The 25,513-nt window shown below is 38.5% G+C and overlaps 2 long non-coding RNA genes across 2 annotated transcripts; one reads left to right on the forward strand and one right to left on the reverse strand.

The window, feature by feature from the left end:
• Positions 1–1,283: 1,283 nt before the first annotated feature.
• On the forward strand, positions 1,284–2,257 carry LOC105488940 (uncharacterized). The gene is made up of 3 exons (XR_011619619.1): positions 1,284–1,491; positions 1,764–1,931; positions 2,122–2,257. It is a non-coding gene; the product is annotated as an uncharacterized lncRNA (long non-coding RNA).
• LOC105488937 (uncharacterized) lies at positions 2,229–25,303 on the reverse strand. Its single transcript, XR_011619620.1, has 3 exons — positions 25,268–25,303; positions 23,662–23,818; positions 2,229–2,314 (listed from the first exon to the last, which is right to left on the reverse strand). It is a non-coding gene; the product is annotated as an uncharacterized lncRNA (long non-coding RNA).
• Positions 25,304–25,513: the final 210 nt, after the last annotated feature.

Consider the following 25,513-nt stretch of genomic DNA (forward strand, 5'->3'; position numbering starts at 1 on the left):
GTCAGAGCTCTGAAGATGGTAACTGGTAGCCCAGGTGCTGCAGGCACACATATGTCCCCAGGTCTTCTTATGACCACCTACCCACACCCCAGAATCCAGAGACCAAAAACCAAAAACATAACTTCACAGTAAGATGTGTGCAAAGCTTCAGGTGAGCCCAGAAGCCAGCCCTTATTGCTTTAGCATACAGACAAATCAAGCAAGTACAAAAAATATTATAAAAGCAGCAGTTATATGATGTTAAAACATGTAGCAGAGACAGCATATACCCATCTGAAAGTAGATCCAGGCAAAAATGTCTAAACTATATTTAGTACTGACAATTCTGAAGATTTTGCGTATTTTATTTTACCAACAGTTTTTAAACTAGCTTTACTTTCCAAAGATTATGTCAGATCACATAGCAATATCATATACACATAACACACATTGACATATAGACAGACACAAAGACAGAAGCAGATCTTATAGCTTTCATTAAGATTCTTCATTTGCCAGCTTCCAAATAGTTTTGCTTTCCCCAGTTCAGACCATCAATCTTCTGATTACTCATTTTACTCACCTAAGAAAATAGCTAGGCAACGCCAAATTTATACTTCTAAAGGAATGACTCTTAGGTGGAACAAGGTAGAAAATTTATATCTCAAATGCACAAGACATAGATCTAAATATAATTATCTGCCAAGACAAAGAGGGGCTTAGATAAATGCACAGATAAGGAAAGATAGCCAGGAAAAGTACCTTAAATAAAAGTAAGGTTTGGGGCCGGGCGCGGTGGCTCACGCCTGTAATCCCAGCACTTTGGGAGGCCGAGGCGGGCGGATCACGAGGTCAGGAAATCGAGACCATCCTGGCTAACACGGTGAAACCCCGTCTCTACTAAAATACAAAAAATTAGCTGGGCGCGGTGGCAGGCGCCTGTAGTCCCAGCTACTCGGGAGGCTGAGGCAGGAAAATGGCGCGAACCCGGGAGGCGGAGCTTGCAGTGAGCGGAGATCGCGCCACTGCACTCCAGCCTGGGCGCCAGAGGGAGACTCCGCCTCAAAAAAAAAAAAAAAAAAAAAAAAAGTAAGGTTTGTTATGTAAACTTGCCTTTCTCATTGTAATAGTTTCTCATGGTTTAGATGCAGAGAGGAATGTGCCCTTGCAAATGGAGGTTTTCTTTTTTTTTTTTTGGGAGACGGAGACTTCCTCGCGATCTCCGCTCACTGCAAGCTCCGCCCCCCGGGTTCCCGCCATTCTCCTGCCTCAGCCTCCCGAGTAGCTGGGACTACAGGCGCCCGCCACCTCGTCCGGCTAATTTTTTTGTATTTTTTAGTAGAGACGGGGTTTCACCGGGTTAGCCAGGATGGTCTCCATCTCCTGACCTCGTGATCCGCCCGCCTCGTCCAAAGTGCTGGGATTACAGACGTGAACCACTGCGCCCGGCCGGTTTTCTTTATAGATATAAATTTCTTTCACAAAGAGCTTTTAAATAGCCAGTGAAATGCCGTAAGTATGTACTTTGGAGATAGATTTAGTTGAATAAGTGGCTTTTAAAATTAGTTTCAGTTTCTTAACTGGGAGGTTGATTTCAGGGCAACGTCCATTAACAAATGGGGCCAAATCAACTCGTAACTCTTAGGACTCCATGAGAAAGAAAGGCGGCCCAAAAAGGGGTCACTGGCACCTTGGCTTTGTTCCTCAAGGGGTCCCAGAGTCACTAGCATATCTTTTAGATCTGTTGATGTGGTAATCGAAACTCTCTTATTTTCTTTCTGCAGTTTTTCATCCAGTGACCACCAAATGGAGGAATTATGGTCTTGAAGGGGAACATATCAATAACTTAAGGAAGCTAGATGGGAGACTGAAGGTGGCAAAAGGAGAGGCATAGCAAATGGAAGAAGGTGTCCTAGAGTCACTCTTAAACTTTGAGAAGTTTGAGATATTAGGTTGGTGCAAGAGTAATTGCGGGTTTTGCCATTACTTTTAAGAGCACAAGGACCAAACATATGAATATTTATACTAAAAAATAAACCAGAGCTGCTTCATCTAAGACTACTGTAAATGCTTTTCTCCCATTAATCTTAATTTGTAAAAGGAAAAAGAGATAATCAGTGATTTTTACCAACCTCTCAACAGGATTCGTGACAGACACCTGGGAATCTAACTGGGAAGATATTCTTACCCTACAGCTGGCGTGTCAGATCCTGGGTTCCCTTGATGTGACATCCAGAGGAGCAGAGTGGTTTCGGTTATCCTGCTCAATACAGCAAAAGTGCAGAAACCAAGGGGAAACGTCCCCTTCGCCTTCTGAAGGTTCACTGAAAATCAACTGACAAACAGCCCACTATTAGGAGAAAAGCCAAACAAAATTGATTATTGCACACACGTGCGCATGGAAGTAATGCAAAACGTGAAAACTCAAAGAAACGGCCAGGTGGTTAATGCCTTTATACCATCTTGAGATTATAGAAAAAACATGGGCTTGGAGTGCAGCAAGATGGTTATAGGAGGGAGAAACAAAGGCATGGGGCAAAGGTGGGCTTGTTATTTACGTGAAACCTCACAGACAGCAGCGCTCAGAAAAAAAGAGATGGTAGTTTGTGGCTGAGTACATCTTTTCTAGATCTGGATAAGGGGGGGGGGCCTCAGAGAAAGTCTGGGTATTTATCTCCCTAATGTGGATTTTTCTCTACAGATGCAAATTTCTTCCACAAAAGGCAGCTTTTCGGGGCTATTCCTGTCTGTAGGCCCTCTGAATAGCCCTCTTGAAATATGTCACTGAAGTATATTTTAGAGTGAAATATTTTTGTTTTCCTTTATTGGCAAAAGAGAAAAATGTGTTAGTTGCAATATTCAAAGGAAACAAAAAATAGACTATGCTTATAATTAATAAAATTGTATTATATTTTTAATTTCCTATATAGTATAGATTAAATTACATTGAAATAAGTCTGGCATCTCTCTTCCTGCTTTTCTTTCCGTCCAAAATATTTCTCCCACCTTACGCCAAAATGTCCAGCACACACTATTGTTGAGTCATTCCGTGGGGTCCTAAAGGCATTTACTTTATCAAGAGGCTTTCATTATTGAAAGGCAAATACTCCCTGCGCCAAATTCAGCTCAGTAATTGATTAGTTGGAGTCATCTGAGAGTAAAAAAAGTGACCAGAAATAACATACAGGTGAGGGGACTGTGTACCAAGGACATTCTAAGAGGGCATATGGGAAACAAATGGCAAAGCTAAAGGGTCATAAAATCATCAAGCACTGCTTGTCAGCTATGTATCCACGTGAAGATGATTAATATAATGATAAAATTCAGAAAAAATATATGCTTTTAAAAATCAAGAAAGCATCTACTTCAGCCCACACTATTAAAGAATAGAAAGCAAATCACTCGTTTCCTGAGATGAGCAGCTTCCTCTGCTAACCACAAGGTGGGGCTCTATTTGGGATTACCATGCTTAGATTCCATACTCAGAGCCAAAACAGCAACTTGCATTAGAAATTCCATTTATAAACCATTTCCTTCCAGTCAAATCAGTTTTAAATAGTACTTGCTGCTGTTAAAGCACTTTGCCCAAGTATAGACTTATGTCCATTGAGAACTGTTCATTTAACGATGTTGCATTTATGTAGGCAAAGTCAATGCTGAGTTACAACATCAATAGCCATCATTTTCTGTTATGGACTGAAACGGGGGGTTTACGTCCCCTCAAAATGTATACATTGAAGCCCTAACCCCCCAGTGTTATGCTACTAGGAGGTGAAGCCCTAGGGTAAAAATTAGTTTTAGATGAAATCACAAGAATGGAACCCCTATGGTGGGATTAGTGCCCTTTTAAAAATAGGTCCTCCCATCTCCACCAGGTGAGGCTACAACTACAAGCAGATAGATCAGGACACAGGTGACTGTCTGCAAGCTAGGCAGAGGGCGCTTACCAAGAACGGAAACTGACAGCACCTTGCTATATATATATATATATAGAGAGAGAGAGAGAGAGACACTAGATATATGTATTATATATAATAGAGACTATATATTATATACAAAATATATGTAATATATTACATAATATATGTAATGTACATATGACATGCATATGAGATATATATATTAAATATTTGGTTGTTTAGGCCACCCAGTCTATGGGTTTTTGTTGTTGTTGTTGTTGTTGTTGTTTTGAGACGGAGTCTCGCTCTGTCGCCCAGGCTGGAGTGCAGTGGCGCTATCTCGGCTCACTGCAAGCTCCGCCTTCCGGGTTCACGCCATTCTCCTGCTGCAGCCTCCTGAGCAGCTGGGACTACAGGCGCCCGCCACCACGCCTGGATAACTTTTTGTATTTTTAGTAGAGACAGGGTTTCACCGTGTTAGCCAGGATGGTCTCGATCTCCTGACCTCGTGATCCTCCTGCCTTGGCCTCCCAAAGTGCTGGGATTACAGGCGTGAGCCACCGAGCCCGGCCAGTCTATGGTATTTTTGTATCACCCAGAGCTAAGACAGAAATTGGTACCTAGAAGTGGAGTGCTGGTGTAACAAATATCTAAAAACATAGAAGCAGCTTTGGAACTGAATAATGGATAGAGGCTAGAAGGGTTTTCAGATGCATACCAGAACAATTCGAGATCACTGTTAAGGTACTGCCAAATGAGATTCTAGTGAGAGCTCAGAAAGAAAAGAGGAGAGTGAAAGAAAAAGCCCTCCATCTTCTCAGAGAACGCATAACTAATAATCAACAGAATGTTGGTAGACATATTGATGGTAAAGGTCATTCTGATAAGGTTTCATACAGAAGTGAGGAACATGTTATTGAACAATTTTTAAAAAGGCAATATTTGTTATAAAGTGGCAGAGTGTTATTCTGAATTGTGTTCTTATACTAGTGTTTTGTGAAAGGTAGAACTTGCAAGTAATAAAATTGGATATTTAGCTTACAATTCTAAGCAAAGAGTTGAAAAACTGGTTTGGTTCCCCCTGACTGCTCAGAGTATAATGCAAAAAGTGAGAAAAGACATCAAGACAGAATTGTTAAGCAAAAGGGAACCAGAACTTAAAGATCTGGGAAATTCCCAGACTTTCTATAATGCAAAAAAAAAAAAAAAAGAGAGAGAAAGCATGTCCAGAAGAAAATACCAAGCATGTGTCTGACCAATCATTTGATAAGGAGATTAATGTGGGTGTGAACCACAGACCTAATCAGTGATGTCAACAGAAGCCAGAAGAGAGATGGGATTATATCAGCAGAAATACTGCCAGCTGAGACTAGAGGAAACATTCAAAAAGGACACAATGAAGGAAGCTTGTGAATATGTGCTATTCCTCAAGAAAAGAAAGGAATCCTCTCTCCACCATGTGAGAATACAGCAAGAAGGTTGCTGTCTGCAAGTTAGGAAAAGGGCCTTCACCCAGAATCACATCTGTGGGCATCTTGATCTTGGACTTCTCAGCCTCTAGAACTATGAGAAATAAATGTTGGTTGTTTAAGTCACCCAGTCTATACCATTTTGTTATAACAGCCAAAGTTGATTAAGATACTTTCTTTCCTTTAGCTAAGCTTTCTGCTCTCATTATGCCTCCTCCCTCTTTCTTCTTTCTTTTTGTTTTGTGGATCTTGTCATTTTATTTTTGTGTCATGACACGTGACATTGGTTATTGGATATGTGAAATATCATACTATAGCAGATATGGAGGTTTGCCGCTCAGATCACTTCAAGATAGGACTTCCTGCCCAGCAGTGGGGAGTGCAGTCACCAGAGAGCCTCCTACTGTCAGGTTCTTCATAGTCTTAGCTGCAGAGAGCCACCTGACTCAAGTTCACATTCTTCCCAGAGCAACCTGCATCAGGTGACTTAGCAGAGTGTCAGGGGATAGGAGATAGTAGGGATATGGAAACTCGGTCATTTCAACCCGATGTAAGACCAGTCTAACAGGCAATGCTTGTTCTAAAGCTACCTACAGCAGCTTCACTGGGCTTGCACAGCATGTTAGCTTTTTCCTCTAGTTGATATTGCTTCTAACTCTTTTCCTTTTACAGATACTGATCTTTAATAAATATCTTGAACCCCAGACTATATCTGAGTGTCTACTCTCTACTCCTGGAGAACACAGCCTGTAACTATGCAAAAATAAATTACTCGGATATCTGATAATGACTGGCTATTAAATAATTTGGAACACTGAGCTTCCACTTTTGTACAACTTCAGATTTTTTTTCACTGAATCACCATTTATTCATGTATTAAATAAATATTTAAGTACCTCTTATGAGCTAGGCACTGTGCTTGTTAGAAGATACATGAAAAATATCTGGAATGCAGACACAGTACTAGAGGTAAAACAGACATCTTGTAACCATGAAAATGAAAGCTGTACTCTAAGGGACAGCAGAACAGAGTCAGAAAGAGCTTCCATGAAGCAACAATTACCGCTCTAGATTGTCTATCTCTGGCCTTCTCATTGTATGAGAAAAATAGCCTCTTCTTGGGTTTTCTGTTACCTCAATGGAACATAATCTCTAGCTGATGGAATCTCCCCACTTGGTACTTAGTATGCCTGACGCAAATACCATTCCTTGGCAGTTGTTTGTTAATTTATCGTCTGTGATTGAATGAATGAATTACAGTGCTTGCTTTTATTTTACTCCATATTCCCTGGTCAAATCCACAAAGTCAGCCAATAATAAAGCCCAGAGAATAATTTGGTCTCAGTAGCTCACTCTTTGGCTCAAATCTGCTCATGCTATTCTTCCTTTTTCATTTCAAATGCATGTGCGTGTTATTCCTTTTAGGGCATTACCGCATGCAAATGAACAACAATAAAAGGATGTCACCGATAAGATCATTTTGACACTTTTATCTTCTATATTTTATATTCAAATTAAAAGAAAATTTGACACATGGGATATGAGGCTGTATAAACATATAACATATTATTTAAATGCTTCAGTTTCAGAGGAGCTGAGAGATAAATGGCATGTCTATAATTATCCCTCCACCATCAACAAACTTCAAATTAGTATCTACTCTCAAAGGCAGAGAAAATTTAAAAGTGTTTTTTATGAAATTTCAGAAGTTACATTTCATTAATTTGTTATATTAACTTCTGAGACTCCTGGACACAGAAGTTGTCTTCAGATCCTATTTACTTGAAGGGAATTTTTCAATCTGTTTGATAGAGATACAAGAAGACCACAAGGATAAGGCTGACCACCAAGCACATCCTGGTTTTTTGAGTCTCAGAAAAGCTTTCCAACAAAATTAAAACCACCGATGATGTGACACTAGATTCAGCTTATCTCCATATCCATTTTCTTCTTCCCAATTTTATTTCCTTTTAATTTTTTTTATTTATATGTCTATTAAACAATCATTCATTTAACACCGATTATGTGCAAGTACAGTGCCAGGCACTAGAAAGAAATAAGGCATGGTCCTGGGTCTAAAAAAAGAATTTGCAGGCAGACAGATACAGCACATATATAATAAAGCACTTAATAAAATGTAATTTGTCAAAAAGAAGTAAAAGTGGGCTGCTTAGGTGACCACAGGAGAGGGAAACTCAACTGGCAAGGAGGAAGAGTTCAGGAAATATCTCTCAGAGAAGGCAGCTTTTGAATTATCTTAAACAATGAACAAAAGTTACCTCTATCCACTGAAAATATTATTCAAATCCAACTGATTCTCAGAATATCCAATGCTACCAGCCGAGTGCATCATTCATCTATCTGGATCACTGCCATGGCCTCCTAACAGGTACTTCTGCTGGAAACCCTTATGCCTACAGCAGCCACAGTGATCTTCTTAAAAGGTGATCAGATGATGTCACCCCTGTAATGGCTTTCCTACATTCTTAAAATGAAAGTCTTCGCTACGTTTATAAAACCCTACAGGATCTGGTAATTGGCTACCTTTTGGATCTTATTTAATATTACTATTCCCCTGGCTGACAGCAGCTCCATCTACACTGGCCCCCTTGACAGTCCTCAAGCACACCAAGAGATTTGCCCAGGAGTGTTTGTATGTGCTGTTCTCTCTGCCTAGAAATATTCTAATGGCTTCTTCACCTCATTTGGATCTCTGTGGAAACGTCACCTCCTCGGGGATGCCTTCCATGACTATACCATCTAAAATCATACTCCCCATCACTCTCTATCTCCTTACATTTCATTGGTTTTATTTTCCTTCCTAACACTTATCACTGTCTAACATTATATGTATTTATCAATTGTCTATCTTCCCTTCTAGAATGTAAGTTTTATGAGAGCAAGATTTTATTTAGTTTACTATTATGTCACCAGCACCTGGAGCAATTCCTACACTTAGTAGGCACTTGATAAATATCCATAGAATAAACAAATATATCACATCCCCCCAACCCAGAAAAAAAGAAGAGAGGAAAGGATAGTGTGTTCAGAAATAATTTACATGGCAAGCCCAGGCTCTTTACTCCCATTCTAATTGAGCTAAATAATCTGTTCTAGCTAACAACATGAAGCCAAACAGAAAAGATCAGCTTCCAAGTGAATGTGGGGAGTAGTACTTGTTTATAAAGTTTTAGAAGTACTATTATTGAAAATTAGAGTCATAATCCAAAAACTTTTTAAATCTCACAAGTTCTAAGTGAGCAAAAGGGCCAGATTCATTTGGAAACACACATTCTGCCACCTCAGCTTAGTGTCATACTCTGAAGATACGATCTTCAGATGGCCAAGGGTTCCTTGAAACTTGGTTGTTCATACCGACTGGAAAGTTATGTAAAAATTACCCTACACATAGAGGTAAGAGTTCTTAAAATGGTAACTCAGAGGCCTATTCTGCATTCAGGAATTGGGGAAGAAGGGTTACATAGTATTTTTTAAAACTTGAATTAGTTGCCTGCATTTATATATTAGATTTCACATCAAAATCCATCTTTTGAAAATGTGAAAGATCTAGCAACATAAATTAATAATAGTCAGCTGGAGCTGAGTTATAGCTGCTCCCTTCAGATGGGCTAAGTGCAGTAAGTATCACTTAATATCACTGATAGGTTCTTGAAAACTGAAGTTTTAAATGACAGGATGTATAACTGTTACTGAGGAATGGGCTCGCTTCCTGATTAACATAGACACAAATACTATGACGCCAGTTTTTAAGAAAAAAAAAAGTTTTATTGTGGGGTTGGCTGGCAAGGAGACAGGAGACAAAGCTCAAATCCATCTCCCCATTCTGGAGTCTGGGACAAGTTTTCTGGGTTAGAGACAGCAGGCTGGTATGCAGAGGTGCTGGCGGGTAGGTATTGGTTGGAAGAACTTTAAACAGGACCATATATGGTAAAGTATGGTAAGGGATCTTAACACCTAACCACTCCTGAGCTTGTATCCCTTCACTTTTGAAAGTGTTCCTGGCCTTCAGTTCTGACCAAGTCTTGATACATTTGTGTATCAAGAGGATACACAAGGGGAGTGAAACTTCAGTTCCAGATTTTATTTGAGGTTGAAATCTTTTCTGTGCATACTTCAGCTGTATGACTCGTAATTTCTTCACTCTGTGCCTGTAAAATAATTTAATATCCTGTTATCAATAAAGTAGGACCGGTTAAAACTGGTTCAGTGGTCACCTGAGAAAACCAATTTTATAATACGCTAATTGACATAAAAAAGAGTTAAGTTCCTATGGCATATTTCTGGTCACAAAAACATCATCAAACATCTAAATAAAGGCCAAAATACTTCTAATATTAAACATTGAAATAAATGTGATGTATACATACAAATGAGAAAAAGTAATAAAAACAAGTAAGGTAACTATTTACCCAATTATTCCAGGTCGGGGTCATGGGTGACCATAGCCTATCCTAGCAGCTGGGTCACAAGGTGGGCACCTGTGGCAGGCCAGGTCTCAATAACACAGGCCTCCATTACAACTGTTCCAGCACTGACTGAGTAGGGAGGTTAAACATGAAAAGCTGATTGAGCCAGTGCCCTTACACAAAGGGCTGGAATGTAACAAAAGCCCACAAACAGTTTTGTCTAGAGGCCTTTCCTGGGCCTGAAAGCATGATAAAATAATGAAGGAATTAACATGACCCATTTAGGATTAAACAAGTTTTATTGGGGGTCTGAACAAACTCCCCAGGCCTCCATAAACAAGTTTGTTGGATCTAAAGGAACTCCCCAAACCTCCGTGATTTAGCAGGAGACCAGATAAGGGTAATCACCCCCACACCTGGACCCATTTAGATGAAGTAAAGTACTGAGGCTTCAGAAGAAGGTCTTCAGGACTCAGACCCTAGTTATAGATTAAAAGAAGTTTATCATTTATGTCTTTAGATGAATGCACACTTACACGTAGACGTATCGCTTGGAAGGTATATAAGCTCTGGAAAACTTTGTAATTTTGAATTGGTCTGGCGATCATTTCCAGGCCTTCTCCCTGTAACCAGTTACATAAATAAAAACTCTCTTCCTCCCCAGTTCATCTGTGTCTCATTATTGGGCTTCAAGAAATAGCAGCCTGACCCTTGGTTTGGTCCAGGAGCAAACCCACCTTAGACAGGACACCATTCCATCACAGGACACACTCCCACACACATCCACAATCACTCAAACTGGGACAATTCAGACATGCCAATGAACCTAACATCTTTGGGATGTGGGAGGAAACCAGGGTATCTGGAGAAAATCCATGCAGACATAAGGAGAATGTGCAAATGAAGACAGTGGCCCCAGCCCAGGATCAATTTTTTTTTTTCTCATCAGCATTACAATGAAATGGTACTGAAGAAAACAATGTTATTCCAGGACCTGTAATACTCTGCAGCACGCCGCAATGCTTACCGCAGACTATCTATTAACTCAGGTGGTTTCCCTCATTTATTTCACCTGTCTAGTCCCTAAGGCATTTTAGTTTTCATCTCTGGCCTTAAACATGACTGGTTAATTGTCCCAGAGACAGGGAAATCATCAAAGAAGCAAAAGCGCTCATATAATAACTATGAAGAACCACCAACCTTTAAAAGAACACAAGCCATTGTAGAAACGTAGAATGGGGCCTCAGAAATCATCCAGTTTTCTTCATTATTATAAATGAGGAAACAGAGACCCAGATGGGTTGAACTTTGAGCAGATCAAAGATTAAATCTCTTGATGCCCAAGAAGGTCCTATATCTCCCACTGAGCACCTACCAGAACATGTATTTGTGTGTTAGCAAACATTGCAATGTAAACCTGGTTGGTGTCGGAGTCGTTCAATGGCCCCAACCCCTATGTTTCGAAAACATTTTTTAAAGCCTAAATGCTAGAAAAAGGCAGTATTTCTAACCATGTAAGTGCAACTGGGAAAAAAAATTCTCTAGAATAAAGTTCTCATGAGGCCAAGACAAGATGTGAGGAACTGAAGTTGGCCTAGGTCAAAGGTCAGAGAATTGTTTTAGTAAAGGGCCAGGATAGCAAGCATTTTAAGCTTTGTGGGCAATATGGTCTCATAGCAACCACTCAACTTTGCTGCCATAGCATGAAGCATCCATGGATAATATGTAAGTAAATGCGTGCTACTCTGTTCCAAAAAAAACTTTATGTACACTGAAAACTGAATTTCATATAATTTTCATGGGTCATCAAATAGTATTCTCTGATTTTTTTTCTTTGAACCACTTAAAATCTAAAAACTATTTCTAGCTCATAGATCATATGAAAATTGAGTATGGACAGGATTTTGCCCATGGGCCATAGTTTGCCAATCTCTGGCCCAGATCATGAGGACAGATGAGAGGAGCATCCAAACCCGCTTGTCCTAGATCTGAGGATTTTGTTCAGTCTGAATACAAGATTTATTCTCCTAACCAGACCAGCCTGGTGTTTCTTATGGTATTTCAAATGTCTTACAGTTTCTCATGTTTATATCATTTACTCATATTCTTGGCTGATCTTCATAATTATCCTGTGAGGTACGTAGAGCAGGTATATATGTTGCATTCCAAATTTGTTCATTACTCGTACCGATTATAATGACAACAGTAGAAGAGAAATTCACTGGAAATATCACCACGTCAAGAAACAATATTTGATATTTTCTTTATATTCCCACATGCCTTTTTCCTATGCATGCAAAATTCCACAGAATTGGCATCATAATGTGAATATAATTGTATATTCCAGTTTTTCACATAATTGGTCCATGCATTATACTTTATTACTAAGTAGGCCTCATGGTGAATATTTAAGATACTGTGTAATATATCATTAGTTACTTAATCTTTTCCCATTTGTTTGACATTTAAGAAGTTTCCAGTCGTTTACTATGATAAGTAATACTGCAATGAATGTCCTTATTTACTTTACTTTTATATATTTCCTAACAATATTCCCAGAAGTGAGATTACCTGATAAAAGGACAGTAACACTTTTTGATTCTTAATGTGCTTTGAAAACTTCTTTCAAAAAAATTACACGAAAGCCACCAGGAATGAGCTTGATAGGGGAAAGATCTACTATTCTATAGCACTATAGGTTGACTATAGTTAGCAATAAATTATTGTATATTTTCAAATACCTAGAAGAAAGGATTTTGAATGTGCTCAACATTAAAAGAAATTTTAAATGTTTGAAGTGATGATTATGCTAGTTACCCTGATTTTATTGCTATACCTGGTATGTATTGAAACTTACTACCCCATATATATGTACAATTATTATGTGTCAAATAAATAAAAATTGCAAAAAGAGAAAATAATGTATGCTATCATGGGAGAAAATTTGGAACATGCAGAAAAAATACACGGGAGAAAATAAAATATTTTGTTTACAAAAAGCCACCAGTAATATATGGATATACCAGAAAAGGGTTTTCATTAGCACAGGGTTAAAAGACTGGGTCATGGAGCAGCCCATCTCTGTCATTGACTCTTGTGTTACATTCAGAATGTTACTTCTACTTGAAGCTTTGATTTCCTCATCTGTCAAATAAGGACAATAATATGTGTTTTATGTTAGGATTAAGAGAGATGTTCTCTGTAAGGGTGACCTATAGTAAACAACTTCCAAATACTAGTGAAGGTTATATCATGATGATGATAATGATAATGATAGTGGTGATGATAATGATGATGATGAGCTTCAGTTTATTCATGAACAACCAGGATTTAGATTAGTTAAGTGCCTTGTCCAATGTCACACAATCGGTTGAATAGCATTCACATTCCAGTTCATGTCTTTTGTTGTTTATCTTTGATGGTAGCCAAGGATCTTGTGGAACGTTTAACATATAAATCGTTTTGATTTCTTGCTTACTCTCAGGAACATTTTGTTTTCAGACTGACTTCTTAGATATCAGCCAGTCTGTTCCTTCTGTATCTGAGGACCCCAGTGGTCCAGGTCTAACCTGCTACACAAAGCCAGACATGAAATTTTTCCTTCACATTTTTAAAATTAAGCAAGAAATAGATAAGCATTATATGGCATAATCTTTGTGCCTTCTAGCACTCGCATCAACCTAGTCACCAAGCTTGCCACAACAGCCTTTTATTTCTAATAGTGTTTACATTGCTATTTAAAGTAGATGTTGACAGGTTTTAACATTGAGTTCATTTATATTCATAACCTTTTATACAAACTCCAATATTTCAAGGTTAATGAAATCAGTACTCCTGAAACTGAGAACTAATATCCAAGAAGAATTCATATATGTAAAATAGATTGCTTCCTTCTCTTTGTTTCTTCTTGTTCAAAAACAATATTCCTAAGAAAAGTCAAAATTATGGTCAGTAACAATTAACATGAGAATTTAATTGAGAATTAACATGGAAATTTCAATGTGAGAAACTTATTATCTATATTCTATCATCTTATTTTTAATGAAACACAAAGATATAGTCTACAAACTTTCTTAGGAGCTTTGTCCAGCGCTTAATCACTGCTCCCAAGATGGTTTTTTGCGTGTCTGCTTATTGAAGCAGTTGTGTTCTGGGTGTTGGTTGCACGGTAATAGTTTTGATTTAAACTCTGTGAAGCAAATCTGGTTCTAAGAATTAATGACACTTGTGTTTATAGATGGGTGGCATTTGAGAATCTATAGCATGTGTCAGCAAACCTTTTTTAAAAGAGCTAGATAGGAAAGATTTCAGGCTTCACAGGCAAAAGGTCTCTGTTGCAATTACTTAATTCTGCCATAGACAATGTATAAATGAATAAGCATAGTTATGTTCCAATAAAACTTCTCTTTTCTAGGCAGAGTCTCACTTTGCCACCCAGGCTTATGAAGTGCAATGGCACAATCATAGCTCACTGCAGCCTCAACCTCCCAAGCTTAAGTGCTTCTCCTGCCTCAGTCTCCTGAGTAGCCAGGACTACTGGCATGCACCACAATGCCTGGCTAATTTTTTAATTTTTGTAGAGATGGGGTGTCCCCATGTGGTCCAGGCTGGTGTCAAACTTCTGGCCTCAAGTGATCCTCCCCGCTCAGCCTTTCAAAGTGCTGGTATTACAAGCATGATCCACCATGCCTGGCTAAAACTTCATTTTAAAAAGGAGATATTATGCCTGCAAGATATAGTTTGCTGACATCAGGTCTAGAAACTAGAAGAGCTTGTTCTGGATGTCAGTGGCATTAGTCATATCTTGATATTTTGTGGCACTTAATGACAATGTAATGGCACATATGTTTCCAGATTTTGCTGTTTTCCGGCACCTTGCAGAACCAACACATGGTAGAGGCTTCTTAAGACTGGGTGAGACTTATGATTCTAGACCCTGATAGCACTTAAGTTTTTATGTTTGGTGATCCTTGTCACTTTGAGTACTTGTGGCATATACAGTTCTAGAAGGTGGTGGTTTATGGCATTAAAAGTAATTTGCCAATCTTAAATTCATAGCCCTTAGCCTATAGTAAACACTCAGAGAATGTTTGCTGAGTAAATGATCCTTACTTGAGTCTCCAAGAAGTGCTAAAAATTACATCTCTAATATTTACTAATTTCTCCACTCCATGTTGTATATTCAGTAACTGGCAAGATGATTTGGGGGAAAAAATGAGTGAATTTGACCATGTGGTTTGGATTTTCATTAATTCATACCTTCAGGATTAGTTAAGGATCCAGGGATACATAGAATTAATTAAGAATACATAGGGTACAGAACTACCTCTACCTAGTCATGTTAAATGTCATATCTGGGTGTCTGGTTCACTCGCTTTATAAATATCTCTTACTGAAGCTTGGTATATTTTCCAAAAGTGCTGTAGAAAAATTTCTCCATGCCTCCCAAAAAGAGAGTGCAATTATACTGAAGTCCTACTGGTCTCATTCCTAGATAAATAAATATAGAATTGTATCCCTCTTCTGCACCATTCCGAGAATGTGCTACACTGGGTTTACAAAACTCCAGTTTTACACGTAAAAGTATAAAATAATGAGAGTGAAATAAGGACTACCAGTTGGCTTGAGAACATTGTTAGAAATAGGCCATTACTGTGAAAACATACACACAAATTCATTTATGTTTAATGGAGTTCTTTTTTAAGTAAAATAACTAAGTCAAGGTAGAAACATTTCTGTAGAAGAAGGAATGTGCAAGCTCCACGGAAAAGACATATTAACTTACCAAGGTTTTGGCACCATCATGTGGCCATTTAGATTTGTTTTATTTTTTCCAGATTTGTTGAAGTATGATTTACAATAAATATTGTATATATTTAAGGTATACATTGTGATGTTTTGATATATGTATACATTGTGAAATGATTACCATAATCAATCGAATTAACATATCCATTACCTCACATAGTAACCATTTTGTGTGTATGTGTGTGCATGGGAAGAACACTTAAGATCTATTCTCTGGACAAATTTTAAGTATGTGATACATAATTATTTAATTATTAACCATGCTGTACTTTAGATCTCCAGAGCTCATTAATCTTACAACTGAAATTTTATCCCCTTCGATTACTATCTCCCCATTTCTCCTACATTTCAGTCTTCTACTCTCTATATCTATGTTTCACATATAAGTGAGATCACAAAAGATAAAGTATTTATCTTTCTGTTCCTGCCCTATTTCACATAGCATAATGTCCTTGGGGTTCATTTATGTTATCACAAATGGCAGGATTTTCTTCTTTAGGGCTGAATAATATCCCTGTGTGTGTGCATGTGTCACATTTCCTTTACACATTCATTCATCAATGGACACTTACATTGGTTTCCATATCTTGAATAAATGCTGCATGAATGTGGGAGTGCAAATATCTCTTTGAGACAATAATTTTATTTTCTTTGGGTATATACTCAGCAGTGGGATTGATGGATTGTATTGTAGTTTTATTTTTAATTTTCAAGGTGCATCCATACCATTTTCCACAATGGCTGTACCTCCAACGAGGTACAAAGGTTCCCTTTTCTCCACAGCCTTGCCAACACTAGTTACCTTTCAACTTGTTGATAATCATCATCACGACTGTGAGGTTATATCTCACTGTGGTGTTGATTTGTATTCCTCTGATGATCAGTGATGTTGAGTGTCTTTTTATATACCTGTTGGCCATTTGTATGTCTTCCATGGGAAAATGTCTATTCCGTTTTTTTGCCAATATTTTAATTAGGTTATTTGTGTTTTTGCTATTGAGGTTCCTTACGTATTTTAGATAATAATCCATTATAGGATAGATGGTTTGCAAATAGTTTTGCCCATTCCATAAGCTGTCTTTCCATTTTGTTGGTTGTTTCTTTTACCATGTAGAAGCTTTTTAGTTTGATGTAGTCCATGGGTTGCCTGTACTTTTGGCAAAAAAATCATTACCAAGGCCAACGTCAAGGAACTTTTCCTATATGTTTTCTTCTGGTAGTTTTATAGTTTCAGGTCTTATGGGTTTAATCCATTTTGAGTAGATTTTTGTGCGTGGTGTAAGATAAGGGCCCAATTTCATTCCTTTGTGTGTGGATATTCAGTTTTTCTAACATTATTTATTGAAGAGAATATCCATTCATCACTGTGTATTCTTGGCACCTTTGTTGAAGATTAGTTGACTATACATGTGTAGGTTTATTTCTGGGCCCTCTATGCTTGCCATTGGTCTATGTGTCTATTTTATCATACTGCTTTAATTACTATAATCTTTGGAATATTATTTGAAATCAGAAAGTGTAATGCCTCCAGCTTTGTTCTTCTTTCTCAAGATCGCTTTAGCTATTCGGTGTCTTTTGTGGTCCTATATGAATTTAAGCATTATTTTTTCTCTTTCTGTTAAAGAATGACATTGGAATATTGATAGGGATTGCACTGAATCTATAAATCATTCTGAGTAGTATGGACATTTTGACAATATTAACTTTTCTGATCCATGAACATGGAATATTTTGTCATTTATTTGTGGCTTCTTCAATTACTTCCATCAATATTTTATAGATTCAGGATACAGATCTCATACTTCCTTGGTTAATTTTATTTCTAAGTATTTTTTAAGCTATGATAAATGGAATTGTTTTCTAGATTACCTTTTTGGATAGTTTGTTATTTGTGTGTAGACACATAACTGATTTTTGTATGTCTGTTGTGCATCCTGCAACTTTACTAAATTTTTTTTATCGGTTCTAACAGTTTTTTGGTGGAGTCTTTATGGTTTTCTCTATGTCAGATCATGTAATCTTCAAACAGAGGCAATTTAACTTCTTCCTTTTGAATTGGTATTACTTTTATTCCTTTTCCTTGTCAAATTACCCTAGCTAGAACTTCCAGTACTATGATAAATAGAAGTGGAGAGAGTGGGCATCGTTGTCTTATTTCTGATCTTAGAGGAAAAGCTTTCAATTTTTGAACACTGAGTATAATGTTAGCTGTGGATTTTTTCATATTTTGTCTTTATTGTGGTGAAATAAATCCCTTCTATATCTATTTTATCAAGAGATTTTTCTAATGAATGAATGTTAAATTTTGTCAAAAGTTTTGTCTACACAGACTGAGATGATCATAAGATTTTTGTCCTTTATTTTGTTAAATAGGACACGATTGCTTTGTGTGTAATGAACTATCCTTTCATCTTAGGAATAAATCCCACCTGATCATGATGCATGATCCTTTTAATGTGCTGTTGTTTTCAGTTTGCTAGTATTTTATTGAAGATTTTGGTGTCTGTGTTCATGAAGGATATTGACTTGTAGTTTTCTTGTGGTGTCTTTGTCTGGCTTTGATATCAGGATAATGCTGATCTCAGGAGTGAATTTAAAACCATTTCCCCTTTTTCTTTATTTGGAAGGGATTATTTAGAATGGATTAGCATTAATTCTTCTCTGAATGTTTGGTAGAATTCACTCGTGAAGCCATCTGATCCTGGGTTTTTATTTTATGGAAGGTTTTTGATTACCAATTCAATCTCTATTTGTTACTGGTCTGTTCCAACTTTCTATTTCTTCTTTATTCATTTGTTTATTTAAAATGCTTCTTATAAACTTTTATGTTTAAAAACTTACCTCTTGGTACTGCTTTTACTACATCTCATAAGTTTTGGTATATTGTGTTTTCATTTTTCTTGAAAACAAAATTTTTTTTTTAAACGGAGTCCGGCTCTGTCGCGCAGGCTGGAGTGCAGTAGCACGATGTCGGCTCACTGCAAGCTCCGCTCCCGGGTTTACGCCATTCTCCTGCCTCAGCCTCCCAAGTAGCTGGGACTACAGGCGCCCGCCACCTTGCCCAGCTAATTTTTTTGTATTTTTAGTAGAGACGGTGTTTCACTGTGTTAGCCAAGATGGTCTCGATCTCCTGACCTCGTGATCTGCCCGCCTCGGTCTCCCAAAATGCTGGGATTACATGTGTGATCCACCGTGCCCACCCCGTTTTTCTTGAATTTTTTTTTTTTTTTTTTTTTTTTTTTTGAGACTGAGTCTCGCTCTGCCGCCCAGGCTGGGGTGCAGTGGCCGGATCTCAGCTCACTGCAAGCTCCGCCTCCCGGGTTCACGCCATTCTCCTGCCTCAGCCTCCCGAGTAGCTGGGACTACAGGCGCCCGCCACCTCGCCCGGCTAGTTTTTTGTATTTTTAGTAGAGACGGGGTTTCACCGTGTTAGTCAGGATGGTCTCCATCTCCTGACCTCGTGATCCGCCCGTCTTGGCCTCCCAAAGTGCTGGGATTACAGGCTTGAGCCACCGCGCCCGGCCGTTTTTCTTGAATTTTTAAAAAATTTATTTTTGTTTTCCTCTTTGACTCAATGGTTACTCACAAGTGTATTATTTAATTTCCATATATTTGTGAATTTTTCATTTTCTTGCTGTTATTAATTTGTAGTTTCATTCCATTTTAGTCAGAAAAGATACTTGGTATGATTTCAATCTTCTCAAATTTGTTAAGACTTACTTTGTAATCTAACATGCAATCTATCATGGAGAACGTTGCTTGTGTGCTTGAGAAGAATATGTATATGTATGCTGTTGAGTAGAAAGTTCTGTATGTTTGTCAGGTCTATTTGGTCTATGGTATTACTCAAGTCAGCAGTTTATTAATTCTGTCTGGTGTTCTATCCATTTACTGAGAGAGGGATATTGAAGTCTTCTATTATTGTATTGATGTCAATTTCTGCCTTCAGATCTGCCAATATTTGCTTTATGTATTTAGGTGCTCTAATATTAAGTGCATGTATATTTACAATATTTATGCTTTCCTGTTGAATTGGCTCTTTTATCATTACATGATGACATTATTTGTGACAGTTTTTGAGTTAAAGTCTATTTTTTCTGATATAAGTGTAACAACTTCTGCTTTCTTTTGATTACCATTTGTATGGATTATCTTTTCTATTCCTTAATTTTTAGCCTGTATCTGTCCTTTAAGCTAAAGTGAGTCTCTTATGGAAAGCATATTACTAGCTCTTTTTTCTGTATCCATTTGGCCACTTTATGTCTTTTGATTGGGGAGTTTAATTCATTCACCTTTAAGATAATTATTGACAGATGAGGACTTACTATGGACATTTTGTTGTTTTCTGTCACCTTTGCTATTGTTTTGTTCCTGTCTTCCTCTCTTACTGTCTTTCGTTATTTGATGACTATCTGTAGCAATTTCTTTGATTCTTGTCTCTGTATTATATATATATCAGGGTTTTTGTGCCTACCATGAGACTTGTATAAAGTATCTTGTAATCATGACTTTTTATCTTAAGTTGGTAATTTAACTTGAATTGCATACAAAGGCTTTACATTTTTACTCCACACTCTTGGTGTTCTTAAAGTCGGTTGATTCTTTGTATAGTATGTATCTATTAACAAATTTTTGTGGTGTTAGTCATCCCTAACATTTTTGTCTTGTAATTTCATGTTTATGTTAAAAGTAATTTATGTTCCACCATTACATTGTTGCGTTGTTCTGTATTTGTATATATATTAACCTTTACTAGCAACATTTATGCTTTCACATTGCTCTTTACTATGTTTTTATTTCAATTTGAAGAACCCCCTTAGCATTTCTTGTAAGGCAGTTCTGATGGTAATGAACTCCCTCAGTTTTTCTTTGTCTGTAAAAGACTTTCTCCTTCATTTTGAAAGGATAGTTTTGATTAGTATAGTATTCTTGATTAGCAGGGGTTGGTTTTTTTTTTCAGTATTTTCAGTATATTATCTATCCTGCTCTCTCACGGCCTGCGAGGTTTTTGCTGAGAAATCTGCTGACAGTCCTGTAGAAGTTTCTATTTATGTGTATAAAACCTCTTCTTCTTTTATTTTTATGGACTGCTTTCAGCAGGTAAAGACCTTCTCTTGCCTCATTCTCAGACTGATGGGACTGCTTCTTGGATCACAATCAAGTGGGGCTAGAAGTGGGTCACATGGCTATAGCCTGGTCTGCAGTTAGTTCTGCAGTCTGCAGTCCTGTTACGAGGGGTATGGGCAAGCATGGTTCCTGCCATGTCGTTTTGTTCTTGCTGCTTTCAAAACTCTCTATTTTTGACTTATGACAGTTTAATTATAATGTGACGTGTTTCAGCATAGGCCTTTTTATGTTCAACCTATATGAAGTTCTTAATTTCTTGAATCTGGATGTTTATTTTCTTCCCCAGATTTGGGGGCTTTTCAGTTATTTCTCCTTTAAATAAGCTTTTTGCTCCTTTCTCTTTCACTTTTCCTTTTAAGACTTATACAATGTACATGCAGACTGGCTTGAAGGTGCCTCATAAATTCTGTAGCCTTTCTCATTCTTTTTTAGTCTTCTTTTTTCTCCCGTGGCTGGATAATTTCAAATGGCCTGCCTCTGGGCCCAGTACATGAACAAAATGAGAGTTATGATTTCTACATCTTTGTTAAACCTCTCATTTTGTTCACGTACTGTTTTCCTGAAATATTGATTTAGTTGTCTGTTGAGCTCACTCAGCTTCCATAAGACAATCATTTTCAATTTGTTGTCAAGAAATTCATAGATCTATACTTTTTGGTACTTGGTTACTGGAGCTTTATTAATTTCCTTCAGTAGTGTCTTGTTTGCCTGGTTTTTCATGATTCATATACCTTTGTATTGGTATCTGCTCACTTGAAGGAGCAAACACCTCTTCCTATTTTTATAGACTGCTTTCAGCAGGTAAAGACCTTCTCCTGCCTCCTTCTCAGACTGATGGAACTGCCTCTTGGGTCAGAGTCAAGTGGGGCTGAAGCTAGGTCACATGGCTGTGGCCTGGTCTGTAGTTGGTCCCACAGTTGACAGTCCGGTTACCAGGGGTGTGGGCAAGCATGGGCGTGGTTCCTGCCAGATCCCCAGATTGATGGAACCACCTCCAGAACCACAGTTGAACAAGGCTAGAACCTGGTCATGGAGTTGCTTCTGTTTCTGCAGTTGAGTCCGCAGACAGTCGGTCTGCTGCCAGAGAATACCTGCTAAGTGTGTAGCTCCACCAGGTCCCTGACAGAACAGACTCCTGTTAGGGCCCTGTTTAGGTCTCTGGGCAGGAAGGACTTCCCCCAGTATTGTGGTAGAGCAGTGCTGGAGCCAGCTCACAGGACTGCAACAAGGTTTACAGTCAGGCTCAAGGTCAGTGGGTCTACCATGAGGGGCATGTATGCCACCAATTCTGTGAGCAGGCAAGATTACTCTGAAACCATGACAGAAGGAGGCTGGAACTGAGTCTCAGGGCTGCTTCAGGGTCCATAGCCAACACTGACTTAGGGTCCACAGCAGGGACTGAGGGCAGCAAGCCTGCTACCGGGACATGGACAGACATTACTTGGTCTTTGGGTGGGCAGGACTGAGAGCAGGGCAGGAGCTGGGTCACAGGGACTCTTCAAGAGCCACAGTAAGGACCAAGGTTGGTGAATCTATAACCTGGGGCATGACAATGTGTGTTTCACAAGATCCCTTCGAAGGCAGCACTGACTCCAGACTGGTGGTAGAGCAGGGTTGAAGCCAAGTCACAGGGCCATTTCAGGATCCACAGTCAGGTCTGTGGCCAGTAGTGCTGTTACCAGAGGCATAGATTGATGTGGCTCCTCCCAGGTCTCTTGTTGGATAGGGCTAGTTGCAGCACTGCACTCAAGCAAGGCTAGAGCCACATCCATGGGGGGATGGGGCTGCTTTGGGTCTCTAGCTGGAACCATGCTCAGTGAGCCTGCCACTGGGGAATTACCTACCTTCTTGGAGTAGCTCTCCGCAGTCTTGAACCATGCTCAGTGAGCCTGCCACTGGGGCGTGTACCTGCCTTCTCAGAGTACCTCTCCTCAGTCTTGAGCTTTGCCAGGGTTTTGTGACCTCTTATCTGGATCCCAAAGCTCCCACAAAGGCAGTTTTGTTCATGAACAGCTGCCAGACCATTGTTTGTGTTGGGGAACATGAGCTGGAGACTTATTCTGCATCTGCTGGCAACTGCGGCCATTTACATTTGGCCATAAGAAACTAAAGTTCTCCATAGCCAACATATTCCCACGACTCCACACAATTTCCACACATCTGGAAATAAAGGTGACATTCTTCAAAATAATATTTCAATAAAACCTGTTCTCTGACTTTTAAGGGACAAATGATTATTATGATCAAATTACTAGCTGACTTATAAAGTTGGTTTGCCTATTTTGAACCCAATTATTGTCAAGCCTCCTGGAATGTACTGGTTAAATATCTGACACTTCTCTTTTCTATCTTTTCCTACTGCCAGTACCCTGGTTCAAGTGCCTATGTTTGCCCTTCAGCAAATCTGTCTCTTAACCTCCTAATTTCTCTAAATAAAATAAACTCTTCATTCCTTCCAGTTCATTCTCCACTCCAATGCCACAGTGATTTGTGTTAATGCAAAAGTAATCATATCACTCCTAAACTCCAATTAACATCCTTCAGTAATATCCCACTTCTCCTAAGAAAAGTTTCCCAGTCCTAACATGGCACATAGCACTGTCCAATACAGTAGCCTCTGCTGTACAAGCCACATGTGATTATTAAGCACTTGAAATGTGGCTTATCCAAAATTAATTACTGATATGCCACCCCTCACGGCCTGTTTGCATTTATATAAAACTATTCAGCACCTAAACAAAAATAATTTACAGTAAACAGCTTCTAGTCTCACCTCTGCTATATGGGAAGATTGGAAGTCATATCTCCCATCTTACAATAAGAAAAGCTGAACAAACTGAAAATCTGTGACTTTAGTTGGACCCATCAGAGACTGAAGTAGCAGGGCAAATCACTGCCCTGAAATCTAGAGAGACAAGTACATCCAGAGACTCATAGCCAAGATCTGCTTACCTGGAGCAGAAGCTGCTGGGATCATAAACGCAGCCACAGGTTCCACATGGTGGCTATAGTTAGATTGAGGATTTGATTTCTCAGCACCTGGCAGATGTGGAAGGCTTTTTTAAGAAATGAAACCCAGAAGTAAAACATTTTACACAAGGCATGAAACCTAAAGAAGAAGAAGAAAAAAGTGTGACTACATAAAAATGAAGAACATCTGTATAACAAAAGAAATGTTAAAAGATAACAAGAGGCCAGGCGCGGTGGCTCACTCCTGAAATCCTAGCACTTTGGGAGACTGAGGCGGGTGGATCACGAGGTCAGGAGATTGAGACCATCCTGACTAACACAGTGAAACCCCGTCTCTACTAAAAATATATAAAATTAGCCGGGCGTGGTGGCGGGTGCCTGTAGTCCCAGCTACTCTGGAGGCTGAGGCAGGAGAATGTCGTGAACCCGGGTGGCGGAGCTTGCAGCGAGCCGAGATCGCGCCACTGCACTCCAGCCTGGTATCAGAGGTGGTGGGCGCCTCTAGTCCCAGCTACCAGGGAGGCTGAGGCAGGAGAATCGCTTGAACCCAGGAGACAGGGGTTGCATTGAACCGAGATCACGCCACTGCACTCCAGCCCGGGCCACAGAGCAAGACTCCGTCTCAAAAAGAAAAAAAGAGATAACAATAAAACTCGAAGGAAATGTCTGCAATATGGGTAACACAAGGTCAACATAGATAATATTACGTTGGTGCAAAAGTAATTGCGGGTTTTGCCATTACTTTTAATTACTTTTAATGGCAAAATCGCAATTAATTTTCCAACAACCTAATACATAAACAGTACCTACAAATAATCTTTTAAAAGACAACTCAATATATTGAAGGGTAAGCAGGCAGTTTGAAAAGTATATATTTTAGAAGGAGTCTAGTAGATTGAGAAAAAAAAAATTTTAAAGAGAACGCTCAGTGTTCATAGAGATGTGGAGAAAAAGGCATTCTAAAATAGCATTAGCAGGAATGTATATTAGTAAATCTTCTTGGAAGGCAGTTTTTTGGGCCAGGAATTTCCACTCCTAGAAAGGTATTAAATTCTAGTGTGGACATAAGACACATAAATAAGAGCAAGTTCTTTTCACATTGTTTCTAATATGGAAAAATTAGAAACAAACTAATATTCACTACTAAGAACTGACGTAAGTAGGATATACCCATTCAATAAGATTCTGTGTAAATGATAAAAGGATGGTTGTAACTCATCTATTCCCCTCGTAAAAATGTCCACAATTTGTATTTCAACAACAAAAGCACAGTAAATATTGAGAGTTTTATTATCTCAAACCAAGGGATTTAATTTATGTATTCAAGACTTCTTTAATGGCCCCACAATGGAATTTCACAGTTTTCTTCCAAAAGGTTCTTTATGTTTTTGGTTAAGCTTGTTTCTGGATATTTTATTTTGTGATGCCAATATGAATGGAAGATTTTCTTCCATTAAATTCCGTATGTGAATTTCTGTATAGCTTATATAAAACCTCTTACTGTTCATGTAAGAAATCTTCTGATTTTGTATATGGGCACCTTAATAAATTATGTTATTGTTTCTAGTAGTTTGATAGCTGTACCTACCCATTCTGTTTTTTATGTTTCCTTTGGTATTCCTGGAGAAGAGCTGTTAAATACAATTGTAGTTCAGTGGAATGTTATTGCTAAACACCTGGGAAAAGAGAAAAGGAAATCATAAAATTTGGAAACAAAGGTTTTTTACAAAATCAAGCAACTACGTGGCTCCCGAAATAAGGTTCCTAAAGTTGTTCTCAGTCTAGGCAGTGATGTTCCCTCATTTTTTTTTTTTTAGGCAAGGAGCTCTTTCTC

Source organism: Macaca nemestrina, chromosome 2, assembly GCF_043159975.1.
Source record: "Macaca nemestrina isolate mMacNem1 chromosome 2, mMacNem.hap1, whole genome shotgun sequence".
Classification (NCBI taxonomy): domain Eukaryota; kingdom Metazoa; phylum Chordata; class Mammalia; order Primates; family Cercopithecidae; genus Macaca; species Macaca nemestrina.